Genomic DNA, 25096 nt, shown 5'->3' with positions numbered 1-25096 from the left:
TTTAATAGGGCTGTCTATAGCATAACACAGAATGGATTACAAATGCATAGAACCCGTATGGAGATATATATAAGCTGTGTGCATTAATAGTGATATTTACCAACATTATATTAGAATAATCATCTCTAAGATTAATACCCATAGATAGAGTAGTGTCATTTACATAAACGCCTTACTATTATTAACATTACATTAAAAATTTAAATCAGTGCTCTGTCGGTCAGCCACCACATTTTTATTACACAATTTGTTCTGTCTTTTCACTTCTTTCTGTTTTATATTTCGCTAGTTCTTATTTTATATGTAATACAAAATAAAAGTTAAATTTTATAATTACTAGGTGTACCACATACTGGACAACTTTGGCTCTCTCTTGATCAATTCTTTTGTCTAGTGGTAGCACACCCCCACCCGTTCCACTGAATGAAGAGTGGTAATTGAAACACCTCAAGGGGTTTTACCATCCTCCAAAGAAGGAGGGTCCTGTGCGATTGATATTCTCTATCCGTGAAATTTTAATGAACTCATTATAATTTATTATCATTCTACTGATCTTTATTTACATTAGGAGAGAAATGATCATTACCTACGTAATTAATTAAAGAGTTCAAAGAAAGTTACAGGTGGCTTCATTCCTAAGCCTTAAACATCTTTCTGAAATATGGTAGAAAATAGTATGAACATGAAAATGGCTCCATCCCAAAATGTAGCTACAGTATCTAAATGTGACCTTTAATGGGTTTCAACATCCATTTACAGAGATGTGCTATAAACCTCTCACACAAGAAGATGAAATGCAGACAATTTCATTATTAATGACGAGAGGCATGTTTTCATTGGAAACGTAAAGCAGGAAAAATTACTTTGAGGGCTGAGTGACTTTGTGTTCCCTGCAGTTTTTTATTTTATTCCTTCAAAGAGCTAATTTCTTCCCTGAGAAAGCTACTCGCTGTGTGCACATCAGCAATAATAATACTCTCTTTCTATTAATTGCTAGTTTTCATATACATTATCTGTGCCTACAGTACTGTAGCTCAGTGAATCTGAAGGGACATAATCCAAACTTTTTTCACACACATCCAGCAAGGCTATTGCTATGTAGATTTAAGGCCAGATGCGCTGAGCTTTAAAAGTAATCAAATAGAGAGTGATAAACAACCAACCAATCAGCTCCTGCCTGACATTTTTCAAACACAGTCTGTGACATGGCAGGTAGGAGGTGATTGGTTGGCTGTTTATCACTCACCATTTTATAACATTTTGAAGCTTAGTGCATTTGGCCCTTTGATGACATTCTCCTATGCTATACAATAGTATCATCTCCATTCACTCACCCATTAATCCTGTACATCTCTGATAATAATTCCGAGCTAATGTCAAGATTCCTGCATGTACTGTGTCACTACAAAAACTGGAGTGGTCACAGGAATGATGCTTATCTTGTTCCTAATTGTTCTTTCTATCCATCCTATCTTCTTCCATAAAAAAAATGACTTTATAACTAGATTAACTAGATATCTATCCAATACATTGCTCTTATTAACATAAATAAGAATAATATTAATGTCAATAAATTACTATTTTATAGCTGTTTATATTTTCCAAATCCTAGTAATACTTTAACACTGATGTAGCCAATCTGAAGTTGCGATGTGATGGTGCGTACACACGAGGGCGATTATAGCAAAGATTGCTGGAAATATGGTCGCTGAGCGACCATATTGCCAGCGATGGGAGTGTGCACCGGCGATAAATCGCTGGGTGCACGCTCCCGTTTTCGGTCAGTAGTGATCGCTACCAGCTGATTTCCACTGCCGTCTCCCCTGGCAGTTTCTTTTTCATCAGCGACCATCTCTGGTCGCTGATGCAAACGGGACACCGAGCGATATATCGCTCAGCGTGAGCAATAAATCGCTCTGCGATATATCGCCACGTGTCTACAGGGCTTAAGAAGAAATTAATTTGAGCAGGGCCATTTAGGAGTGAACCTGTTTGCAGGTGGGGTTCAGGAACCCTAGTCGCTGGCAGCAGCCACAGCACTCGAAATGTTGTAGTCCCCAGTTTCTTTTACCAGCGTCTACTGCGCAACACATGACCTGTTAGTGGACTTCAAGATAGTGGTTGAGAACTCTTACATAAATGTCATGTTTAAAGTATAATGACTAAAAAACTGACTACATTATTTTTCCTGCCAATATTAAAGTAGTGAGTTTAGCAAATGTTGGCATGTCCGGACAAAAAGTATAACATACTACTTATCTACTCATCTTGTACAGTATGGTTATATTCTTTTAGAATTCTTATGGTTTGGGGACATTTGTAAAGCAAGACATTGTGGTTCCAAGTCAGAGGACTAAATTCAATTAGCCCTGTTAATTTAATGATGGTGAAACATGCAGGGTATCCTTGAGCTTTAGTACCCAGGGCTTGTCAATTAGAGACCCTGTTTATCACATGTTAAATTAACTTGTTTTCAGGTGTAATATATCTATATCTATCTATCTATCTATCTATCTATATATATATATATATATATATATATATATATATATATATATATATATATATATATACAATTATTCAGGCTTTTGGCTCTTGCATTCACCCACTCAAGCTGTGCATACATCATACACTCAATCAACTGAAGCAGATACAGAAGTAAATTAAATATTTCCGGTAACTGGATAACAGTGTAAGTAAATAAAATAGCTACAATTCTGTTATAGAAAAGTGTATATCTGTCAGTGAGGAAGGGATGTGCTGCTGTCAGTGAGGCAGGGATGCGTTGCTTTCAGTGAGGCAGGAATGCACTGCTGTCAGTGAGGCAAGGAGGTGCTGCTGCCAGTGAGGAGGGGATGTGCTGCTGTCAGTGAGGCAGGGATGCGTTGCTCTCAGTGAGGCAGGAATGCACTGCTGTCAGTGAGGCAAGGAGGTGCTGCTGCCAGTGAGGAGGGGATGTGCTGCTGTCAGTGAGGCAGGGATGCGTTGCTCTCAGTGAGGCAGGAATGCACTGCTGTCAGTGAGGCAAGGAGGTGCTGCTGCCAGTGAGGAGGGGATGTGCTGCTGTCAGTGAAGAAGGGATATGCTGCTGTCAATGAGACAGGGATGTGCTACTGCCAGTGAGGCAGTTATGTGCAGCTGCCAGTGAGGCAGGGATGCACTGCTGTCAGTGAGGAGGGGATGTGCTGCTGTCAGTGAGGCAGGGATGTGCTGCTATCAGTGAGGCAGGGATGCACTGCTGTCAGTGAGGAGGGGATGTGCTGCACTCAATGAGGCAAGAATGCACTGCTGTCAGCGAGGCAGGGATGTGCTGCTGCCAGGTAGGAGGGGATGTGTTGCTCTCAGTGAGGAGGGGATGTGCTTCTGCCAGTGAGGCAGGGATGAGTTGCACTCAGTGAGGCAGTTATGCACTGCTGTCAGTGAGGCAAGAAAGTGCTGCTGTCAGTGAGGCAGGGATGTGCTGCTGCCAGGTAGGAGGGGATGTGCTGCTGTCAGTGAGGCAGGGATGTGTTGCTCTCAGTGAGGAGGGGATGTGCTGCTGCCAGTGAGGCAGGGTTGTGCTGCTGTCAGTGAAGCAGGGATGAGTTGCACTCAGTGAGGCAGGTATGCACTGCTGTCAGTGAGGCAAGAAAGTGCTGCTGTCAGTGAGGCAGGGATGTGCTACTGTCAGTGAGGCAGGAAAGTGCTGATGTCAGTGAGGCAGTGAGGTGCTGCTGTCAGTGAGGCAGGGTTGTGTTGCTGGCCAGATGCACTAAGCTTCAAAAGTGATAAAATGGAGAGTGATAAACAGCCAGCCAATCAGCTCCTACCTGCCATGTCACAGACTGTGTTTGAAAAATGTCAGGCAGGAGCTGGCTGTTTTTCACTCTCCATTTTATCACTATTGAAGCTTAGTGCATCTGGCCCAATATCTCCATCCAAAGTTTAGTACACAGATCCCTCTGTGATTATTGCTGTGGCTCTGTGATGAGGTTTTGGTGACAGCTGGTACAGAAGGTTAGACATGCGGTTACACTGAGAGATGTGAAATATGGCACTCTTGCAATAATATTTTATTGCTTTATTGAGAAAACTGAACACACTTGTATTTAGTGTTGGTATTATACAACAAACTTTATTGTAACAAGTTCTACATTAGCAATTATGTTAGATCAATAATTTAGCAACATTTGTGATCCATATGCTTTCCCCCATGTCTCCTGGCACTGATATTTACTTTTCATTTCTAAGTTTAGAAAGTGAGGTCCTTCTGCATTTTCCATTAAATCGGCCACATACAAATGCATGTAGCTGAACTCGAACACCTTCAGAGAAAGTCATTGTAATGTTTGTTCCCTGTGTGTTTAAACAATTCTACAATTTGATTTCTCATCAGGAATCATTCCAATGTTGTTTGGAGAAGCAAGAAAAGCTCTACGCATTTATTCTGTAAAGAAAAGTCAATCATCGCAACAAATGGACATATCTACTATTTTGTATTTACGGCACAATTGACATTTGTGTCCTTGTTGGCAACGTTAGTAATTATTTTATCATGATGTTACAGTTTTTTTTTTTAACAGGGTTAAGTAAAATAAATGTGATATTGCATTTCTGATGGGGATATGATGAGGAGATTTGGACATAGAACAGTTTTCTTCAAAATAATTGGTATTTTGCTGATAAAGGGACTTTTATTGCTATTTTTTGTATGATTTTTTTTATTTATTATTATTGTTTTCATCACACTTCTGTTTCAGTATCATCTTTGTAACAAAACTCATAACATTTTAGGGGGTAGCCTACCTGTCTTGTAGTACTCCTATGTACAGTATCCCAACCCCCTGCCTCATGCCTTGGCCATTATTATTATTTTTATTATTATTATCATTATCATTTATTTATACGGTGCCACAAGGGTTCCACAGCGCCTGATAATACATAGATAAGCAAAAAGACGAGAAAATAGTGATTGACAGTACAAATGCAAATTAGGTCAAGCACATGGTAAATAGAAGAGAGTTGCAGCAGCGGACTCTGACACAAGTATAAAAATAACAGATATAATCTTAGAAAAGCACATGAGGAGAGAGGGCCCTGCTCGTGAGAGCTTACAGCCATCTCTGCCTTGCTTTCTACCTGCCTTTAAGCACACCTGTGCTTGTTCCCACCTAATTTCACTTGTCTTCCCTGTCCCCCAGATTGTAAGCTCCTTGCTATTGCCATTGAAAAATGTGAATAACAAGAGAAAGCTATTTTTTAGCATCTAAATTTCTTTTGTGTAATAAATATTATGTAAACAAAATTGTTATATCATATTCTGAAGTTCTATCTGTATATTCAAGTCAACTACTGGAAATTTGTTTCCCAATTATAAATAGATTTCACATATTTAATACAGTAAAAAAAAAATAGAACACGGTCCATCAAGTTCAAACTTGATGGCCCTTTATTTTTGAGTGCTGACTGCAAATGATAATTAACTGAAACTCAAATACAGAGAAAATTGTGATAAAGTGGCAGGCGATGAGCTTTTGTATTATACGTTATAAGATAACCCTCTCCAGGAGGGACACAATGCTCTATTTCTGGACTTTCCTCTTAATGTATGATTGTCATCACCTGTGGTGAAGCAACTTTCTTAACCATTAACCTGTTTAAAACAGGTAATGGCAATCATACATTAAGAGGGAAGTCCAGAAACAGAGCATTGTGTCCCTCCTGGAGTGGGTGATGTTGGGAGGTATGTAGGATTTCAACTCTATCCAAGTTTTGATAACCCACCCTAAAAAATGTACTTTAACAATTAGTGCATTTAGTTTAAAACAACTTCTGTGACCAAATGTAATAAGGTTGAGAGAATCAAAAAGTGAAACATTTTGAGAGAGTTTTCCTAAACAGCAATCATTTACACTGAAAAAAAAAACAGATTGTTATGAGTGGAGAGAGATATGTCCTAGTTCAGTAGCCCTTTTTATTAAAACACCTTTGACAGCTGGAACCGGGTGACCATTGCTTTGAATGAGACAAGCCTTCATCTCTACATCTCCTCATCACTGGTGTTACCAGCTCCAATCAAGCCTACCTTCCAGCATCACTGGGAAGCATCACTGGTGTCCCCATTTCTGCTTACAGTATTGCTGGAAATGCCAGCTCCAAAGAACTTTTAACTCCATGTTATTGAGCCATTGACATTATTACATTAAGCCGTTGACCGAATCTCATTCAGTTATTGACTTTTTTCATTCAGTTATTTATTCCTTCATTCAGCCATAGATACTTACCTGTAACCATATGCATGAATAAATCTGACTTCAAACCTGCCAGCTTCCATCCTCGTGTATCCAGGCAACTGGTCCCAGGCTCTCGCCTGTGTTCACAAACAAACACAACCCTGACACCAATACAGAAAGCTGCCATAAGATGTGTATTTGTAATCACTAAAGACATACAATATGTGTATTTGCTATATACAGATGGGGCTGGCTTCATCTTTGCAGGGCTGGCTTTCTAACACCAGCCCGCCATCACGCCAGCCCCGCCAGGGGGCGTGCACGCACAAGACGCTCGCGTGCCCCCTGGGCAACAGAGCCTTCCTCCGGTCCCCACCGCCTTCCCCGCCATGGCCGACCTTCGCCCTCGCCGCCCGAGTGCCCCCCTAACCCTGCCTATCTCCCTGAAACTAGAGACTTGGACGCACGTGCGTGTGAGACGCACGTGCGTGTGAGACGCACGCGTGTCCCAGTTCAGTGAAGCCCTGCCGCCGGCGTTTGCCAACGGGGAGGGTCTGGCGAGCCCCGGCCAAGGATGGCATGGGCTCCATCTGTATTATACATAAAAAAGATGCCAGTACTTACACAGAACAAAAAGCGATAGGATTCTGAAGGAAAATTATCTGTAAAGAAAGGGTACTGGTTATCAGAAGAAAGGGTACTGGTTCTCAGAAGAAAGGGCGCTGGTACTCAGAAGAAAATGTCAAAAGTATCACGGGCAGCCCCGGTGGCACAAAGCGGGCCTGCTACTCTCCTGTCTTTGTCCACCAGTGGCTGTACATGCGACTGCGTGGCTCTGGCAGGGTTTAGGAGGTGTGGCAGGCGGAGCAGGCAAGTTTTCTGGGCAGCTGGGTCCCAGTGCAGCTAGGAGGCAGTATCTGGGCCAGTTTCAGATGGCCGGTGCCACCATCTTGGGCAGAAATGTGTTTGGCCAGCCAGTGATGGTTTCCTACCCCTCTGCGCTTATAGTCTATGGCAGCCATCCTGTGGCTATTTAGGGGATCTGCCTAGGCTGATTCAGCATCAGTACAAAGAGTCTTTTGAGCTGTGCACTCCTGGAGGACTCTGGCTTTATGCCTTGCTCAGCCTGCCATCATTACATATCCTCGGTGATCCCGATCTGTTTCTCGGCATTCCTGACCTCTCTTGCCTGCCACGTCTGGTTCTACTGGCCAGAGTGTCTGCCAGATTCTACTCCAGTAACCTTATTGTTTCTCATCATCTCTCCACATTTTTCAAGTTCTTCATTCCGGATCCATTCTCCACGTCATCTTGCCACGTCTTCCAAGTTCTTCATTCCGAAACCAATCTCCACGTCATCTCTCCACGTCTTCCAAGTTCTTCATTCTGGATCAAAATACTCCCGTCACCACAACACGTCTTCCAGTTCTTCTTCGTAAGGTCTCCACTAGTGTCCAACCTCTTCCAGTCATCTCCACTATTCCATATTCATCCTCTTCCAGTCATCTTCTCAGTTTCCCATTCATCGATGAACTCTCATTTAAACCCTTATCCTTCCTAACCAGCTGCAAGCTGCACGCAAAGAAGAATTTGCATTCCCCACTGGAACTTTCAATTATTTAATCTCAAGATGTTATTTGGGACTTGTTTTTGTTTTTTCCCTTTATAAACAAATCAGTAATAAAACCTGCTTGCTTCAAACCTGCAACCTCTAGTCCTAGTCTGATTCCTGAACCCCACACTAACCCATCTAAACCCACTCCAGTGACAAAAAGTATAATACTGTAAGTGTAAATACGTGAAATGATAATACCCCTTAGATGCTGTCACATTGTGGGAGCCGCACACTAAGTAACCCACTATTGACACCAATTCAGAGCACAAAGGAAGATCCACATTTACCGTATTTCCAATTATGCAATGCATTCACACACCTGTACTTTTTTTTGCATCTCTCTCCTCTCTCCAGTAATCATTTCTGGATGGACAATGATCAGAAGCTTGACCTCCACACTAAACTGCAAATATTTGTGGTCCCAAACCTTTTAGCTGTGTTGAAAGAGACATAATGTTCTTACCTGGAGTCGAAATATAGTAGATAACAGGTACCAGAATTTAAAGACATATAGGTAGCCACTCCCCTTTAGAATGTGAGCTCTCTCAAGCAGGACCCACTTCCCTCATGTGCTTTTCCTTCTCTTTCTTAAACCATCTTTAATTGCACCAAATACTAAGTTTTTCTGCAACTCTGATACCTATTCCAGTGTCCTCTGCTGATGCAGCTATGTTCATGTGCTCTGTATTTGTCCCCTACTGTATTCAACTGTATAGTCACAATCAGATCGGGATAGCATCTATATATATATATATATATATATATATATATATATATATATATATATATATATATATCGAATGGAGAACGGAAAGGTTTTTAACCTTTTGATCCCGATTCGATGCCGATGCACGCTCCTGTTCAGCAGAAATCCAATAGCGAAATAGACAGGGCAGGGCAGCCAAGAATATATAGTGCATATCGAATGTAGATTTTATGAATCAAATGCAGTTTTTATGCCTTGCGATTCATATGGCCCGATGCGATGAACAACCTTTTATTCAAATTTACAGTATAGTCTAAATTGAATTGTCAAAATCGCATGTAAATCGCAAGCGCATAGTCAAAATCGCATCGGGATCGAAAGTACAGAAAGTCAAAATTGCAAGGAAATCGCACATGAGTTAGCAAGAGTCTAAACAGCAAAAATCGAATGGCACAAATCGCATAGCGATCAAATTGAAATCGAATTGCAAAGGAATCTCACAGTGTGTACACACCATGTCACTGTTTTGCTTATTTATTTTTGTACTCTAATTGGGCGATGCGGATCGCTTGTGGCGCCATATACTGTATATAAAGGATAAAGACAGACAGACCTGATCAGTGAGATTGTTGCAACTAAGGTTAAAATAAATGATCTGCAAGTTGAAAGTTAAATAGGATTGATATTTCCATTGTATTTAATACCCAATTGTCTAAGTGCTTTCACATCATATTTCCTATTCATTTTAAACCCGCTAGACCATATATCGTACACTCACAATATGTGCAATTAAGATATTATTCCTCTCTGCACATATTGAACTTTTTTTGGCAGCAATTTGCTAAAAACAACCCACATGGGCATTATAATGAGTCAGACTAAATCACTAATAATATGCAATAGCTGAAATTGCAGGAAGTCATAATATCCCGCGTACTAATGATGGCAGCAGTGCTGCTTTACCTGATCTCTCCTTAACCCCTTCCCGACATTGCCTTTTTTGTTAATTTTTTTTTTTTTCCTCCTTGCGTTCAAATAAGCGTAACTTTTTTAATTTTCCGGCTATATAGACACATGAGGGCTTTTTTTTTGCGGGACAAGTTGTACTTTGTAATGGTACCATTTACTATACCGTATAATATTCTGGGGAATCAGGAAATAATTCAATGTGGGGTAAAAAAAAAAAAAAACGCCATTCCACAATTTTGCGCTGGTTACGCTTTTTTTGGAGTTCATAGTTCGTTTAAAATGATGGGTTATCTTCATTCTATGGGTCGTTACGATTCTGGTGATACCAAACTTATATAGTTTTCGTTATGTTTTACCACTAAAAAAAAAAATAGCAACTTTTACGGTTTTTCTAGTTTGCGTCGCGTCGCCATGTTCTGCGGCTTATAACTTTTTTATTTTTCCACCTACGGACCTGGGTGAGGGCTCATTTTTTGCGGGCTGAAGTGTACTTTTTAAGTAATACCATTATGGGATATGGGCGACTTTCTGATCTCTTTTAGTTATTTTTTTTTGGGTAGGCGATGCGACCAAAAAACGTAGTTTTGGCGTTGGGAATTATTTTCCGTTTACGCCTTTAACCGTGCGGGATAACTAATGTTATATTTTAATAGATCGGACTTTTAGGAACGCGGCGATACCAAATATGTTTATTTTTTTTATTTTTTATTTATTTTTATTTGTGAAATGGGGAAAGGGGGGTGATTTGAACTTTTAATATTTTTTTATTTTTTTTTATTTTTAAACTTTTTTTTTTTTTACTTTTACTACAAGGCCCCCTAGTGTACTTGACCACTAGGGGGCGCGATCGCCTGTACTAGGTTCAGCCATAGAGCTCTATGGCTGAACATAGTGATTTTCAGCACTTCCTATTACATCCTGCCTCAGGCAGGATGTAATAGGAATGCTGACACGGCCAGCACAGGGGTCTACATTAGACCCCTGGCTACCATGGCAACCGATCGGCACCCTCCGATCTCGCCGCGGGGGGCCGCGATCGGCGCCGGAGGGGGGCGCCCCCCCTCCGATCAGCTATTTAAGCACTGCGGGCGCTTTGCCCGCGGTGCTTAAAGGGTTAAACGGCCACGATCGGCGAACTCGCCGCTCGTGGCCGTGAGAGCAGGTGCCTGGCTGTAATATACAGCCATTACCTGCTCTCTTTCAAGCCAGCTCACTCCTTGAGCTGGCTTGATTCCCCCGCAACCGACATATGACGTAAATGTACGTCATATGTCGGGAAGGGGTTAACACTGAACATGAAGAAAATATGAATGCTGCATTTTCTCTTTTGACTATATTTCTCTAAAAGTCATATACTTCAATTATATTTCTCAAGAAGTAACTCAACTAAATGCCCACTTTGCTAAGATGGAATGTTACCTGTAATGATAATAAATCCAGCTATTAGATACAGCAATATACTGTCAGAAGAATATTAATGGGTAAAATATATAGAAAATACAAATAAAGCAGTATAAGAAAAGACGGGTTTGGACTAAAAGTGATCTTTATAGAAGAATGGGGGGTTCTGAGGACCTGTGCTCAGTGTATATATATATATAATATATGTGTCTGCTGTGGCTAATGAGGCTTATGTGAAGTGCTGTATATGAGCAAGGAAATATATGCTGTCACAATGGTACTGAAAGCAACATATATTAATTTATGTGATGAACTCAAAACTCGGTCACAATAGCAATTCCTTGAGTTATTTAGTCATAAACATAATGTAAAATAATGTAAAAAGCAGATTATGTATACATGCAGATTATGGCCCTTATTCTGTTTCGTGCGGTACGGCCCGCGTGCGGCCGTACCGCCGATGTTTACAGTCTGCACATGCGCAGAGGTCATTCTGCGCATGTGCAGCCCCCTTCGCCGCAGACGTATTTCGTCCGCCGCAAAGGGGGCGTATAGGGGCGTGAGGGGCTTCATCCCCTCATTTCCCTATGTGTACGCCCCGCGTTTCGTGGGCGTTCCCATGCAAACGCGGGGCGTATGCATGGAAATGAGGGCATGACGCAGCTCATGGGGGCGGAAAGCTGACGTCGCCGGATGTCAGCTTTCAGCCCCCATACAAGCTACCACACGGACGATTGTCCGTGTGGTCTCAGCTTGCGGTAGCTGCTGGGGCGTGCGGACCTGCCTTCGATGGTCGACGACCATCGAATGCAGGGGGCAGCTCCCACCATGGTGGAGGCGTACGCCTCCACCATTTTTATGCGGATCGCCAGCCGTCCGTGTACGGACGGCCGTGGCGATCCGTCTCGTGGGCGGGGATTGGTTTGTGCGGCCGGAGCCCCGTGTGCGGCTCTGGCCGCACCAACCAGAATAAGGGCCTATGTGTGGTGAAAAACCTGCTGTATATAACTGCTGCAATCCTAATTCTATCATGCATGCGACTCAAGGAAGGCTACACCTTTTTTAAGATTTTCGACACACCAAGCTGAAAACGTTAGCCATCACTGTTCTAGACGGTGCTAAATTTAAAAAAAAGTCTATTCTGATTGGTTGACCAAAGCAACATTCCATGTGAAATAGAGCTTCTGTCTTCGTAAATGTTCCCTCTAAGAGTCTTTGGGTCAGATTCATCTCTTAAGCTGGGTGCACACCTAATGATTTGTCTATCTGGTTGGAACAAAAATCTGGTAGTTTATGGGAGCAAATGACAATTGGCCATTTGCTCCCAAATGCGGCAAATTGGACAAAAATGATTGTTCAGATAAATATGTTAAATAAAATTGATTTAACCAATTTGTCTGAATGACCATTGCCTGGTATCCACACTTTGGGATCAAATATTTGATTCTAGTATGCTTCCGTAATGTACAGAAGTAGATTTTTGTTCCCACTAGATAGAAAGGACAGATAAATATTTAGTTATGTACCCAGCTATAGGGGGAGAAACGTCACAGCTGCCTGGACCTATTTTAGTCAATTAGCTCCACACTTAGGACCTTATTCTGGTCGATGCGTACATTTCCGAATTCTTTCGGATGGCGTTTTTTAGCCGTCTGCTCATGCGTGGGCAACGCTATGAGCATGTGCCATGCACGGTCTCCGTACTCGTTCTCACTAATACCGTACAGAAATGTGCACCACATTCACTCGGGAAATAATGTGCACTAATTCTGGTAGGCATGCATTCGGACAGAACACCGACTGCAAACGAACCAACAGGCAGGAAATATGCGGTCTTCATAAGCAAGTATTACTTTGCGGACACCACCTCATGCGCTAGGCATTCGGATCGCCCAATTAGTACGGCCGCACCTGAACCACTGTCAGCTGAACACAATACAAGCCACTCCTTTACTCATTACTCATTAATTACACTCTTTAACTTCACTTCACATGATGTAAGGGTTAATGTAAAGTGGTAGTAATGTGTTTAATGTGTTTAAGTATCTATTAGGATTTAATTGATTCCAATTACAAACAAACAATTTTTAATGAAGTAGCCTAATTGCATAAGTGTGTCATGTGACAGATTTATGAGTTCAGAGAATAGTCGTGAGTTTTGAGGAAATACACCGCATCGGTGCGTACGTGCAGCTTCACGTCTGTTCTGACGCTGTAAGACAGTGCAGAATCTTTGTGTGGCCAACGCACACGCACGGTTTGGATGTTGTCCGTAAACACACCCTCTTCTTAGAGAGCGAGTCCGTCCGTATGTGGAGGACCTGTGGGCGTTTCTTCTTACAATGTCCGCACAGCGTGGCGTGCGTTCCGCTCCGAAAGAATTCGGAAATTTACTCACCAACCAGAATAACCTCCTTAATTTGGATTTTTTTTGCAGTTGCAGAAGCTGAAAGGAAAATTGCACCCAAATTGTCCACACTACTGGGCCTACTGGGTCATGCTGCTGCTGCTGCAGTTCTTTGGGAAAATCACATGAGATAAATCGCATGTGATTTATTGCATGTAAAAATGGCACATAAAGTGCCAAATTGTAAGTATGCTTCCCAGGGCAATTTCAAACAAGAGGAAAGAATGTCCCTAAGTTGGTGCACCAATGTATGTTATAAAATTTAACTTTTATTTAGTTTATGACTTAAAATTGTGAAATAAAAAACTAAACAAAAAAGGGGTGAAAAAACGACAAATACAAGAGTTTTAAAAAAAGGTAGCTTCCCAGGACCTGCAATGGGCGCTCAAGGGGAATATGGTCCGACTTGTCCTTAGGACAAGTCGGCCTAGTATATGGGGCCTTTAAATCAGAGTGCTATTGAAGATGGAATATTGTCCATAGCAACCAGATTCTACTTATAATTTGTGCTAAAAGATAATAGATATTATCTGATTGGTTGCTATGGACAACATCCCATCTTAAATACAAATTCCACAAATACCACTACATGTATGTTGGAAAGTGATATCAATAAAAGCACTGTGTAATACTACAAGTACAGGTTGTCACGTTTCGTGAAGCACCAGCTGGAGTGTAACGGAGGCTGGGTGCTTTGATATAGGGCTGTTGCATTAACGACAGAAGGGAGTGAAGCAATTGAATAAAGTAAACCTTATGAAGATACTGTGGTACAGAATATGAATGATGACACAATAATAAAACTGTAGTTTCTGATAAATGATAAAGTCAATAATATACAATACTTTATGGAAGAGCTTTGGAGATGATTGATAATTGAATAATTGAATAACTGCAAGATTGGATGATTGAGCGATTGGAAGAAAGATTGGATGATTGGATGAGGATTGGATGATTGGTTGACGAATTGGATGATTGGATGGGGATTGGATGATTGGAAGAGGAATTGGATGATTGGATGAGGATTGGATGATTGGTTGAAGAATTGGAAGATTGGATTGGATGATGAAGTCCGAAGGAATCTGTGCTGAGTAGGATCGTAGCTGCAGAACCAGGGATGACCACAGAGAATAACCGTCAGGAATGCAGAAGAAGATATTACCCCTTTGGAGGGTTAACCATGTGCTATCCATATAGGCGGCAGAGGGTGATATGGTATAAGCAGTGAAACGATCAGCAGGACTTGAAAGAGATTTCACCAAAGGCGCAAGAACTGTAGCAGCAACTACAGACAGCCAGGGAGGATCAATGATGCATGCGGGTAGACATCATTGTACTGACTGCCGGTCTAGCCCGGCAAGTCAGTATTTGAAGGATGAGCTGCGCGGTGATTGGTTGCCACTTGACCTTACTGGAAGGAGCCGTGCAGTATAGGCTGAAGGATCCCAAAAGATGCCCTCGCCAGCGCCGGAAACCAGCCGGCGGTGATTGTGCGCAGATGCGCTGCAGCCGGCGTGTCCAGCCAGAGGCCCGACCTGACACAGATCCATCATGGCGGCTCATGGTTCATGCTACCAAGAGCCCACCTGGCACAGGAGCACACACCACCGCTGTCACCCGGAGATGACAGCGCGACAGCATGCAGTCCACCAGCATGGGAACCAGCAGCCGAGGTGAGCGCCAGGGCAGGAGATGACCTGTCAGAGGTCTTGGGGCTAGGGTAGTGGTTCCCAAACTGTGCGCCTAGGCTCCCTGGGGTGCCTCGGAGCACTTGCAAGGGTGCCTCAGGTTGGTGATCCAGAACCAAATAAAATTATTTATGGCCAATGAAATAGGCAAAATCAGTGCTTTTGGCTTCCAATTATACAATATGTGGGTAAACAGAAGTGAATCATGTTCCTCAACACATAACTGGACCTAATGTAAGATTTTTTTCTGAAATTCTCAGTAACAACTTTTGGCCTAGGGGTGCCGGTAAAAATATTCTGATACTGTAGGGTGCTGTGATTCAAAAAGTTTGGGAACCACTGGGCTAGGGACAGCACAGAGGAAACGGGTAGCAGACATGGTGGTCGTGACACAGGTTGAGTGTCCCTTGTCTAAAATGCTCTGGACCAGAAGAATTTTGGATAACGTATTATTATTCCGTATTTTGGAATATATTGATAAATATATTAGAATTTTATATTTATATATTTGAATTTATATATTTGAATGAGGTACATATCTTGTGGTATCTTGCATTTATGTTGTATAAACACATCAAACACATGAAATACACAAAAATATATTTTATTTGTGCATGAAACATGGTTTAAAACATGAAACCGTTTGTATACTATCTCAGGCACTGAATTTGAATGCCAAGTGATAATGTCCTTGCACATATGTTAGAAAAAAGTTAAAAATAAAAGTACATTTTGGAGACTATGGTTTTCGGAATAATTTGGATAACGGATATTTGCATAAGGGATACTCAACCTGTGGCAACCAAACTATTAAAATCTCTACATTTTGAATCCTACTACCTATAGGTACCCTGTAGGTATATTTCATATGTTAAAACCTGTGTAAGGGAAACCACAGATAATCTAATTTCTCCGGTTGTAAATGGTTAAGAATGTTTGTTTGCAAAAGGTCTCAAAATTAGTTATTTATAAGAAACTCTGCATTGAGAAATGTGAATAATTATGGATGATAATTAATAGATTCTTTGCTGAATTCTCCTTTGGAAGCAAATGACCTGGTGGTGCATTCAAGTAGTTCATTTATTTAATTTGTAGAAGCCAATGCTAAATACAGAATTAGATATGTGTAATTAAGAAGCTTACCAAATGTTAAACGAATGTAAAATTAAAATATGGGGTGCATAATTTTAGTTGTAATTAGGAATAAAATGTAAATGTTTAAATCTTTGATATGATGGACAATCTATGTATAATTATTCAGTAAATTCTCATTTCAAAATAGAATTGTTCTTTAGTACTTCCAGTAACAAAAAGTTAGTAAAGCTACTGTATAGTCGTTTTTATAGAGTTAAACTAATTTAAACAAAATAAAATGTGCTAATTGTAGTAGAAGATGAATTGTGTTCAGAAAAAAAGCCTCAGAAAATAACCAATAAGTTGCTAGTTTCACAGTGTAAAACTTACATTTTTTTATAATTATTATATTTAGACGAGTGATAGGGTGGTGGCGAGTCCCGGGCCATGTGAGGAGAGCTTATGAGTGCTGGGAGGTGGGTGTGGTGAGTGGCAGATCTACCTGAACCAATGAACTTCTAGATTCTTCAGAAAGGCCTGTGCACCAGTACACTTCTTGCTCAGTTCAGCAGATGGATTGCACTATTGCAGCTTTTATATTTCTGCTTAAAACTTAACTTTTATCCATGATACATATTATCTGTCTCTGTCCTATTTATTACATCACTTTCTTTCCTAGTGGTCTGTCTGCTTTAATTAAGAACTAGAAGGGAAGTATGGGTTGGTACATTTGTAAATGGGATACATACAGATGACAGATGGTAAGGATGCCAGAGGTCAGAATACCTCCTCCTGCCCCCCCTAACCGTCCCTTCTAGCAACCTAACCCTCTCTGCCCCCTGTAACGTAATCCTCCCCACTAGTGCCTAACCCTAACCTCCATGCCCAGCCTCCTATACCTAACGCTCCTCTTCCCGCAGCCTCACCTTAAGTCCCCATATTAGTGCCTAAATCTAGCCTGCCGCTTTCCCAGCCAGCTGCTAGTAAACCTTGCATACAGTACCTACCACTCGGGATCCAAGCTGTCCAGATTCCTGTGTCGGTATATTGAATAACGACACCTTGGGCGAGATTCAGCAAGCTAAATATGCCGTAAAAACACCGTTTTAGGTGTTTTTATCGAATTTCCTACGCAGCAAAGCCCCATTACTGGGGGCTTCACTGCGGGGGGTTACGCCAGTTCCTATTTGGCGTAACCCCATGGAAGCCTATGGGCTTCCCTTCGCGTCCCCCGCCGCCCCGCGCGCCCCCCGCTGAACTGCGCCGCACCCCTCTCACCTGTGTCCGTGAAGCCTCCTGCTGTGCTGCCCGGACCAGTGATTTCCTCCTGCCTGCATTACTTTTGAGTGCAGGGAGGAGGAACCGGAGCCCTCACAGCTGTGTAAGGGTTCCGGCAGGAGGGGGGGGGGCCCGGTGCACATCGCCGGGCATCACTTTTGCGTTAATAATCGCATATGTTACTTCATATGCGATTATTAACTATGCGAATGCCGGCGATGTGAATATTGGTGAATCTCGCCCCTTGACTGTTGGGATGTTAACTGCAGCCCAGGTAATTATATATGTTTAACATTGCTGTCTAAATAACATTTTGTCTGCTTTATTTTCAAGTGTTTTAGATGTATGTTGTGTTATCTGTGTTTTATGGTGATCTCTATATAATATGGTGGCCATTGATGCTCTCTGTATTGTATAGTCAGAAAGAGTGAACTAGAGTAAGGCCCCTAAAGACTGTGCGCCGACATACGTTCCGCTATCGCTTCATCAGGGCCTGATGAAGCGATAGCGGAACGTACGTCGGCGCACAGTCTGTGTGTGTGGCGTCTTCCGTAGCACTCCCTCCGTGTGGGGGCTGAGATCGAGTATTATATCCAGCGTCTAAATACAAATGCTCTTATAAGAGCAGCCTACCCTATCTCTGAGCCTAATGATTTATGTAATGCTGATAGCCTGAAAGTTGTGCCACGCTGTGTCAGTATAAATAGGAAAAGCAGCGCCGCTGCAGACTAATAATTTAAATAACTTGCAGGCACCAACCTATTGAATGTAGAAATGCCGTTTGCAGAATTAGTATCAAATGACAGTGTGTAAACAACGGTGATATCTTTATACGAAATAAATGTGCATTATAGATTTGTGCAGGAACGGTAGCCTGCGAATAATGGTAACCCAATACTGATTGAACCTGAACATTTGCCAGAAGAACCTGACATTGTATGGAAAATCTGACCAATCAGTTTTACATACAACATAAAAGCACGCTAAAGGCACACGGTTGCTGGAATATGTTACTAATGCACCAAGCACACTGACCTGGCTTTTCCTAATCATTTGATAATAATAGAGGTTATATCAGCGAGACATCCACAGCACTGTACTTTGTTTTATTATGTATAGAATGATACACAGGAAATCCATCCAATTTATTTCATGAACATTGTATAAAGTATCAAACAACAAAGTGTCAGTTTGCTTCCAGAGCAACAACCAGCAGAGATTTAAGGGCAGAGATCAACTTGAATTTGTATCCAGTGTAATAGCTGAGAAGCATTAAATGTGAGAAAAAATATTTGGATACCTATAAAAGACGCTGGCCACTCTGAATCCAAGATTGGCAGTATTGAGTGCAGGAAGCGTACACACACAGCTTTTTAACAATTTATGGTGTTTGTTTTCACTGATATGTTTGTATGTGTGTTCTTATACTCCGCAATTTTAATCAAACCCCAATAAAGGTTACATTTTAGGACTGATAAAATTCTTTAAGGTGCACTACAAAGCGACAAGCTTTTCTTTTCTTTATAAATGTCCTTTGTTTTTGTCTGGTAGTAGCACACCCCTTTTTTCTGAAATAAAAGCAACAAACTAATACAGTAGCAAATAGGGGGCCAACACACAAATAAAAGTCAAACATTACGGTGCTCTTGTACGACTAACCATCCACCCCAAAATGGTGGGTGCACCCAGGAAAATGCTAGACGGCTACCTGGCTTCCGTGTTCTTCTCTAAGTCACCAGAGAGTGATTTTGGGCACCCACGCAAGGCTGCGAATGGATGTTTATGCTAAACATCCATTCCCATGCCTGCAGGGACATTTGCTTTCCAGGGAGGGGAGGGGGTGGGTGTCGAGCGGGCGGCATTAGTTAACTCGCAAAGCAGTGAAATTTGCTGCTTTGCGAGTCAACCAGAATGAGGGCCTCGGTCTTCATGACTCATGTGAACATTAACATTTTATAGTTTTTGGTTCTTTAATGTTGAATAAAATTAAAATTACCTTGTAGTTTGCCTTACATGCTACCAATGTGAAGTCAAAGTTTCAAGTTTATTTAATTACATTTTAGCTAAATTAGATTTTCTCAATATATTTGTGGTGTTAGATAAGAAAATTAGTCTAGAAAATGAAAAAGAAGATTTTCATGTAATTTATTTCTCTGCAAATGGGATTACACTTTTAAGACACTAGTATTTGAAATATAAATTAAATCATAAATTAATAATCAGTGCAATGTTCTATCAACATTAAAATACTTTATGACTATGTGGGTACATTGTTTTATATATGCAAATGTGAAAACACATCACAGTATATAACTTGTCCCAATTTTATTAATAAAATAATTAAGAAACCTTGTTAGGATTTGCATGTTTCAATCATATATCATTAGACAATTCTCTCTAGTTGTGATTTACAGTAAGCAATACTTTCCTTATATAAGAAGTCATTTTAGAGTATCAGCAATTCCACTACACTAAAGGAACTAATAAACAATCTGCCTTAAACAAGTTAAACAATAAAGTTTATTACTGTATATACAGATCACAAAAAGTGCAGGGTATACGGTTTTATTGAGCATTATATCAGATAAACTCATGGGCGTTCTATTTAAGATGGGATGTTTCTATGGGTAACCAATCAGATCTATTAACTTCTAGAAGGTGCTAAATACATATGAAGTAGATTCTGATTTGTTGACCATCACAACATCCCATCTGAAATGGGTGCCGGACGGCTCCCCGACAGTCGGATTCCGTCAATACTCCGACGTCAATACTCCGACATCGGAATCCCGACTGCTCCCTCGTGGGGGTCCATGACCCCCATAGAGGGAGAATAAAATAGGTGTCGAGCGCAGCTAGCCACCATGCCCGCAGCGTGGCGAGCACAGTGAACCCGCAAGTGTCTTCATTGCGCTCCCCACGCTCTGTAGTCGGGATTCCGACATCTGACTAATGACTGTCGGAATCCCGACTAACAGGTAATAATACCACACTCATCTGAAACAGAACTCCCATCTTAGTAAATAAAGACTACAAATTGCAGGAAATATAGACTGTACATATACTGCCATTTAACCCAGCTAGCCACTCACCCTATTCAATGTTCCGGGGGAACCCTCGCTGTCAGATGACAGCGAGGATTTCCCCAAACAGCGAGGCTTGAGGCAAATGCAGGGAGCCGTCTGCATTTAGACGCAAGCCTTTTTTAGCAGCCGCACACGCTGTTTTGCCATTGCTGCAAAAACCCAGTGATGGGGAAACGGCGTTTGCAGGGGGTGTTGTATAGGGTACCGACAGTTGGGATCCCTACAGTCATTAGCCCGATGTCAGGATCCCGACTGCCCGGACTCAGACAGCATGGTGAGCGCAACAAGGCCCCTTGTGGGCTTGCTGCATTCGCCACACTGCGGGCGCGGTGGCGAGCGTAGCGAGCCACCTTTTCTATTCTCCCTCTATGGGGGTCGTGGAGCAACACGAGGGAGAATAGCTGGTGGCCGTCGGGCAACCGTCTGTCAGAGTTTTGACAGTCGAGATCCCGACGTCGGGTAAATGACTGTCGGGATCCCGACTGTCGGGAACGTGCCCGGCACCCGTGTTCAGGGGGGACAGTTGAATAGCAGCACTACTCACTGTCACAGTTTACAAAATCCATTGAATATACCCTAGAGCGTGCAGCATGGCATGTTACATCGTCCAGTCATACTACTGCATTGAGCAGTGCGTACAAATGGTATGATACGGTAGCCCGTCGAGTAACATATCGTCTGGGACACATGGCAATGATGTGTTCCAACTTCCCAGCCATAGACTACAAAAAGCAGGAAATATGGAATGTACAAAAATGCTTCTTTTGATCTGGTCCGATTCTGATTTGGTCACTACGGCTTCCACCACCTTCTACATACGAACACCGCAATGTACTTACTAGTCTATGCTATAGCGAGTATCAGCCTGTCTGTATGAGTAGCTGTGCATCTATGGTACACGCTTTGCCCTTTCTTTTTCCATCTGCAGAAGCCATCAATAATACCAGCAGTTGCATTCCCTCCATACACCGCCCTGAAAGCAGCATCCCAATCTTGTATTGATACTGTATCCCCATGCAAACGCCCCCTGCCCATCTCCATCCAGCCTCCCCCGGCCTATGCGAACACCTTGGCGACTGTCCAAGTAACCAAAGGCATCTGCACAGCCGCCCTGCACACGTGCTTATGAGAATATACAAATGCGCAGAGCGCAAACATCGGTCCCCTGGTGCGAATACGCTGGGGACTGATCAAATCAATATCACCCCTATATTTCCTATACACTGTATAAGGTAGATATTACAGGTGATTATGATGAATAAAAATGTTTGCCTGCCAATTGTTACACCTAGTTTGACAATTTCACTTGGCACTCAAAGGGTTAAGATGGGCTGATGATAGATTTTAAAGTTTTTTTTTTTTTTACAAAATAAATTCTTGAGTCATCACATTTGTATTGCCTTGCAGGCATCACTGTTTGGGATGTAGTCAAAGGCTATATTTAGTATAAGTGCAGAATAAGCTATTTGGAGCAGAGAAAAGGTTGAGGTCATTCTAATAATAATTTCTGCTATTTAAACATTTTATCAAATTCATGTCTAATTCAATCTATTTTTCTGCAGTCTATTGAATTCAGTGTGTGGCCAGGGCCAACTGCTACACTATCAGATGTCTGCATTGGGGTGTAACATAGGGTCTGATTCAGGAAGGCTCACTAAGTATCGGTTGTTGCCCTGAATCGCTGCATGCCGCATGGCCCAATGTCCTGCTCCCCCCATGATGGATAAATCCATATGCGGCCTAGAGCAGACTTCAAAAACACTTCCCTTAAATGCTCAGGCACTAGCGTTTTCCCTGACACTCCCAGCATTTTTCGAGACACGCCTGCGTTTTACTGAACACTCCCACAAAATGGGCAGTTTCCAAACCACACGCCTACTTCCTGTCAATCACCTTGAAAACTGTGTGCATTTAGAAAACTTGGAGAAAAGAGATAACAGAAAACTGTTTTAGAGCGCTGATCATGGTTGTTTTACTCAAAGTGAGCAGCTGCAACTAGGGACTAGTCAGGTCCCTGATTAAAAGTAAATGGGAAAAGAAGGGGGTTGTTGCAGCGCTCTCAGATTTTAATGAGTGAATAAACTCAATACCAGTAAAAAATTATTATTTAATCATGCATAACATACAAAAAATGCGAATAAAAAGATGCCAATAGTATTAATTAAAAACAGCAAGTGGACCAATAAATGTGTGGAGAATATAACCTGCTCTGGTAGACAACCCTTTAGTGGAGGGCACTGGAGTCCAATTTTATGTCCCAATTGTAATCCCAATAAAGGTCGCTGGAGGTGTCCCAATCCAAATGAAGGAAATGTTGCTTGTAGGGATCCTCTCTAAAGTGCGATTTTATGCAGTGGGAGACGGGCTGGATACTCCAAAGGTGCAGATGGGCCTTGAACGTTTTGCCCCAAGCCAAGCTTGTGCGGGGAGGCTCCAATTGGTAAAGTGCTCTGTGCCAAGGGAATATAATCACTCCCGACAAATAGACAGGTGGTTGTAGGTTCCCAGAGTTTTTTCAGCAGGTAAGAGGTAAAGTCCACAATGGGTCCAACTTGGTCACCAACGCGTTTCGCTGTCTCTAGGGACAGCTTTATCAAGGTGACCAAGTTGGACCCAATTTTTTACTGGTATTGAGTTTATTCACTCATTAAAATCTGAGAGCGCTGCAACAACCCCCTTCTTTTCCCGTTTAGAAAACTTGCAGGATAGCCTTGCGCATGTATACTGAGAACCGTATGAAGACGCAGAGCTTTCTTTAAGTATAGGTTTATATCAGAACAGGTGTCCTAGTGACTGCAGGCTTATACATACACCTGAAAAACTATTACTTATTGCCATGATTTACAGTACAGCAATAAGAAAAGGATATATTTTTTTGGAAGGATGCAATGACTGTATTAAGAGTTGCATGTATCTTGCAGCAGTACAATATCTCCTTGTGCTGCATAGACAGACCCGGGGCATTAATGTTCCAATACAATACAGTACAGGCACACAGATGGAAGATAAGCATGCCTTTTTGACATTAGTTTTACTTTGAGCTTCATTGATCTTATAATACACTAGTAAGCCTGTTCGAAGCAAATGCTTTGAAATCTTGTCTGCTACCTTGTAATTGCCTCTGTGTTTGTGCTTGTGTGAGAAAGAAAGAGATGTAGTTTCACTCATGTGTGTATGAAGATGATGATTTATCTTTGCAATGGACACTTCCAATGTTGGCTCCTACATGTACAGTAAGTCTCAGGGGGTCTGCTCCAGTCTGAAAAGAGCAGCTAGTACATGTATCTAGTACATGTATACTACATAAGTACCACAGAGACTGCTTCTAATGAGAAGCCACTCACCTGCTATAACATCCGCCCTTAATGGTTTCCAGGAGCTGCAGCTGATGCAGTCCATGGAAGCTTGGGCTCCTTAGTGCGCATGCGCAGGATCATGATCATGCATCAGCTGCAGCTCCTGGAAACCATTAAGGGCGGATGTTATAGCAGGTGAGTGGCTTCTCATTAGAAGCAGTCTCTGCGGTACTTATGTAGTATCTGGGCGTCCGATTTAGAAATCGGATCGGATCGCATCGCATGCGACCAAATCGTATGCGATGCGATGGTCAAGATTTTTCCATAGGATTCAATGTTAAAATGGTCTGAGTCCATTTTAACATAGAATTCAATGGGAAAAAGGGGTCCTTTTCCTTTCCCCACTATCCAAGTGGGCATGGAGTTGGATATAAACCTGTGGCGAGCGTAGCGAGCCACTGAGCCCGAAGCGTGGCGAGCGTTGCGAGCCCCGCGAGGGGACACAGAATACTTTTTAAGAAATATGCGTTCGCTCGCCACGCTTCGGGCTTGGTGGCTCGCTGCAATCGCCACGCTATATAAAATCAACTCTATGCCCACTTGGATAGTGGGGAAATGAACAGGACCTTCTTAACATTGAATCCTATGCAAAATCGCATCGAATCGCATCGCATCGCATCTGATTGTATGCCTTAAGGTAAGGCATACAATCACAAAATCGGACGCCCAGATACTACATAAGTACCGTCTCTGCAAATTGCAGTATGGACTGGTGGTCGCAGGGGGAAAACACCTTCACCTATGACTGCCTGTCTGACTGCAATTCACAAGGAGAACATCCAATAGGAATTCACTGCCACTGTTAAGTTGTCACTAGGGCATTGGATGTTACTGGGAGCTGCAGTCCAAAGGTATATTTCATCACTAGACCCATCTATACACTAGGTTAAAAGTAGTAGTGGGCCTGTAATGTGGGCTGGGCAGGCGGACTTACCAGCATATAGTCGGTGGTCTCACATTCCTGCACAGATACAGTACTAACTGCAGCTATTTAGCCCAATAAGAAGCTACTGTTAGTCTGACAAAGACATACTGTAGGAGGACTTTTCATTAGATGATTTTTAGGCAAGCAGGGACAAATGGTCTGAATTCATTAGGTCTGATTTTGTATTTAGAATCTCATTGGGTGGTGCTCATCTGCAGGATCTGGCAATGGAATAGTGTGCCGAGCACAGCAAAGCACCATGCCTGAAGATGGGGATCGCAGCGAGCAATGCAAGGGAACATGGTACACTTTGACATTGTACACAGTGCCGAATTTCCCGTGAGGCACGGGCCTAGGGGCGGCACATGTTTGGGGGCGG

Source organism: Crinia signifera, chromosome 4, assembly GCF_055691185.1.
Source record: "Crinia signifera chromosome 4, ASM5569118v1, whole genome shotgun sequence".
NCBI lineage: Eukaryota > Metazoa > Chordata > Amphibia > Anura > Myobatrachidae > Crinia > Crinia signifera.
The sequence above is the reverse complement of the archived record's forward strand: the minus strand, read 5'-3'. Positions refer to the sequence as shown.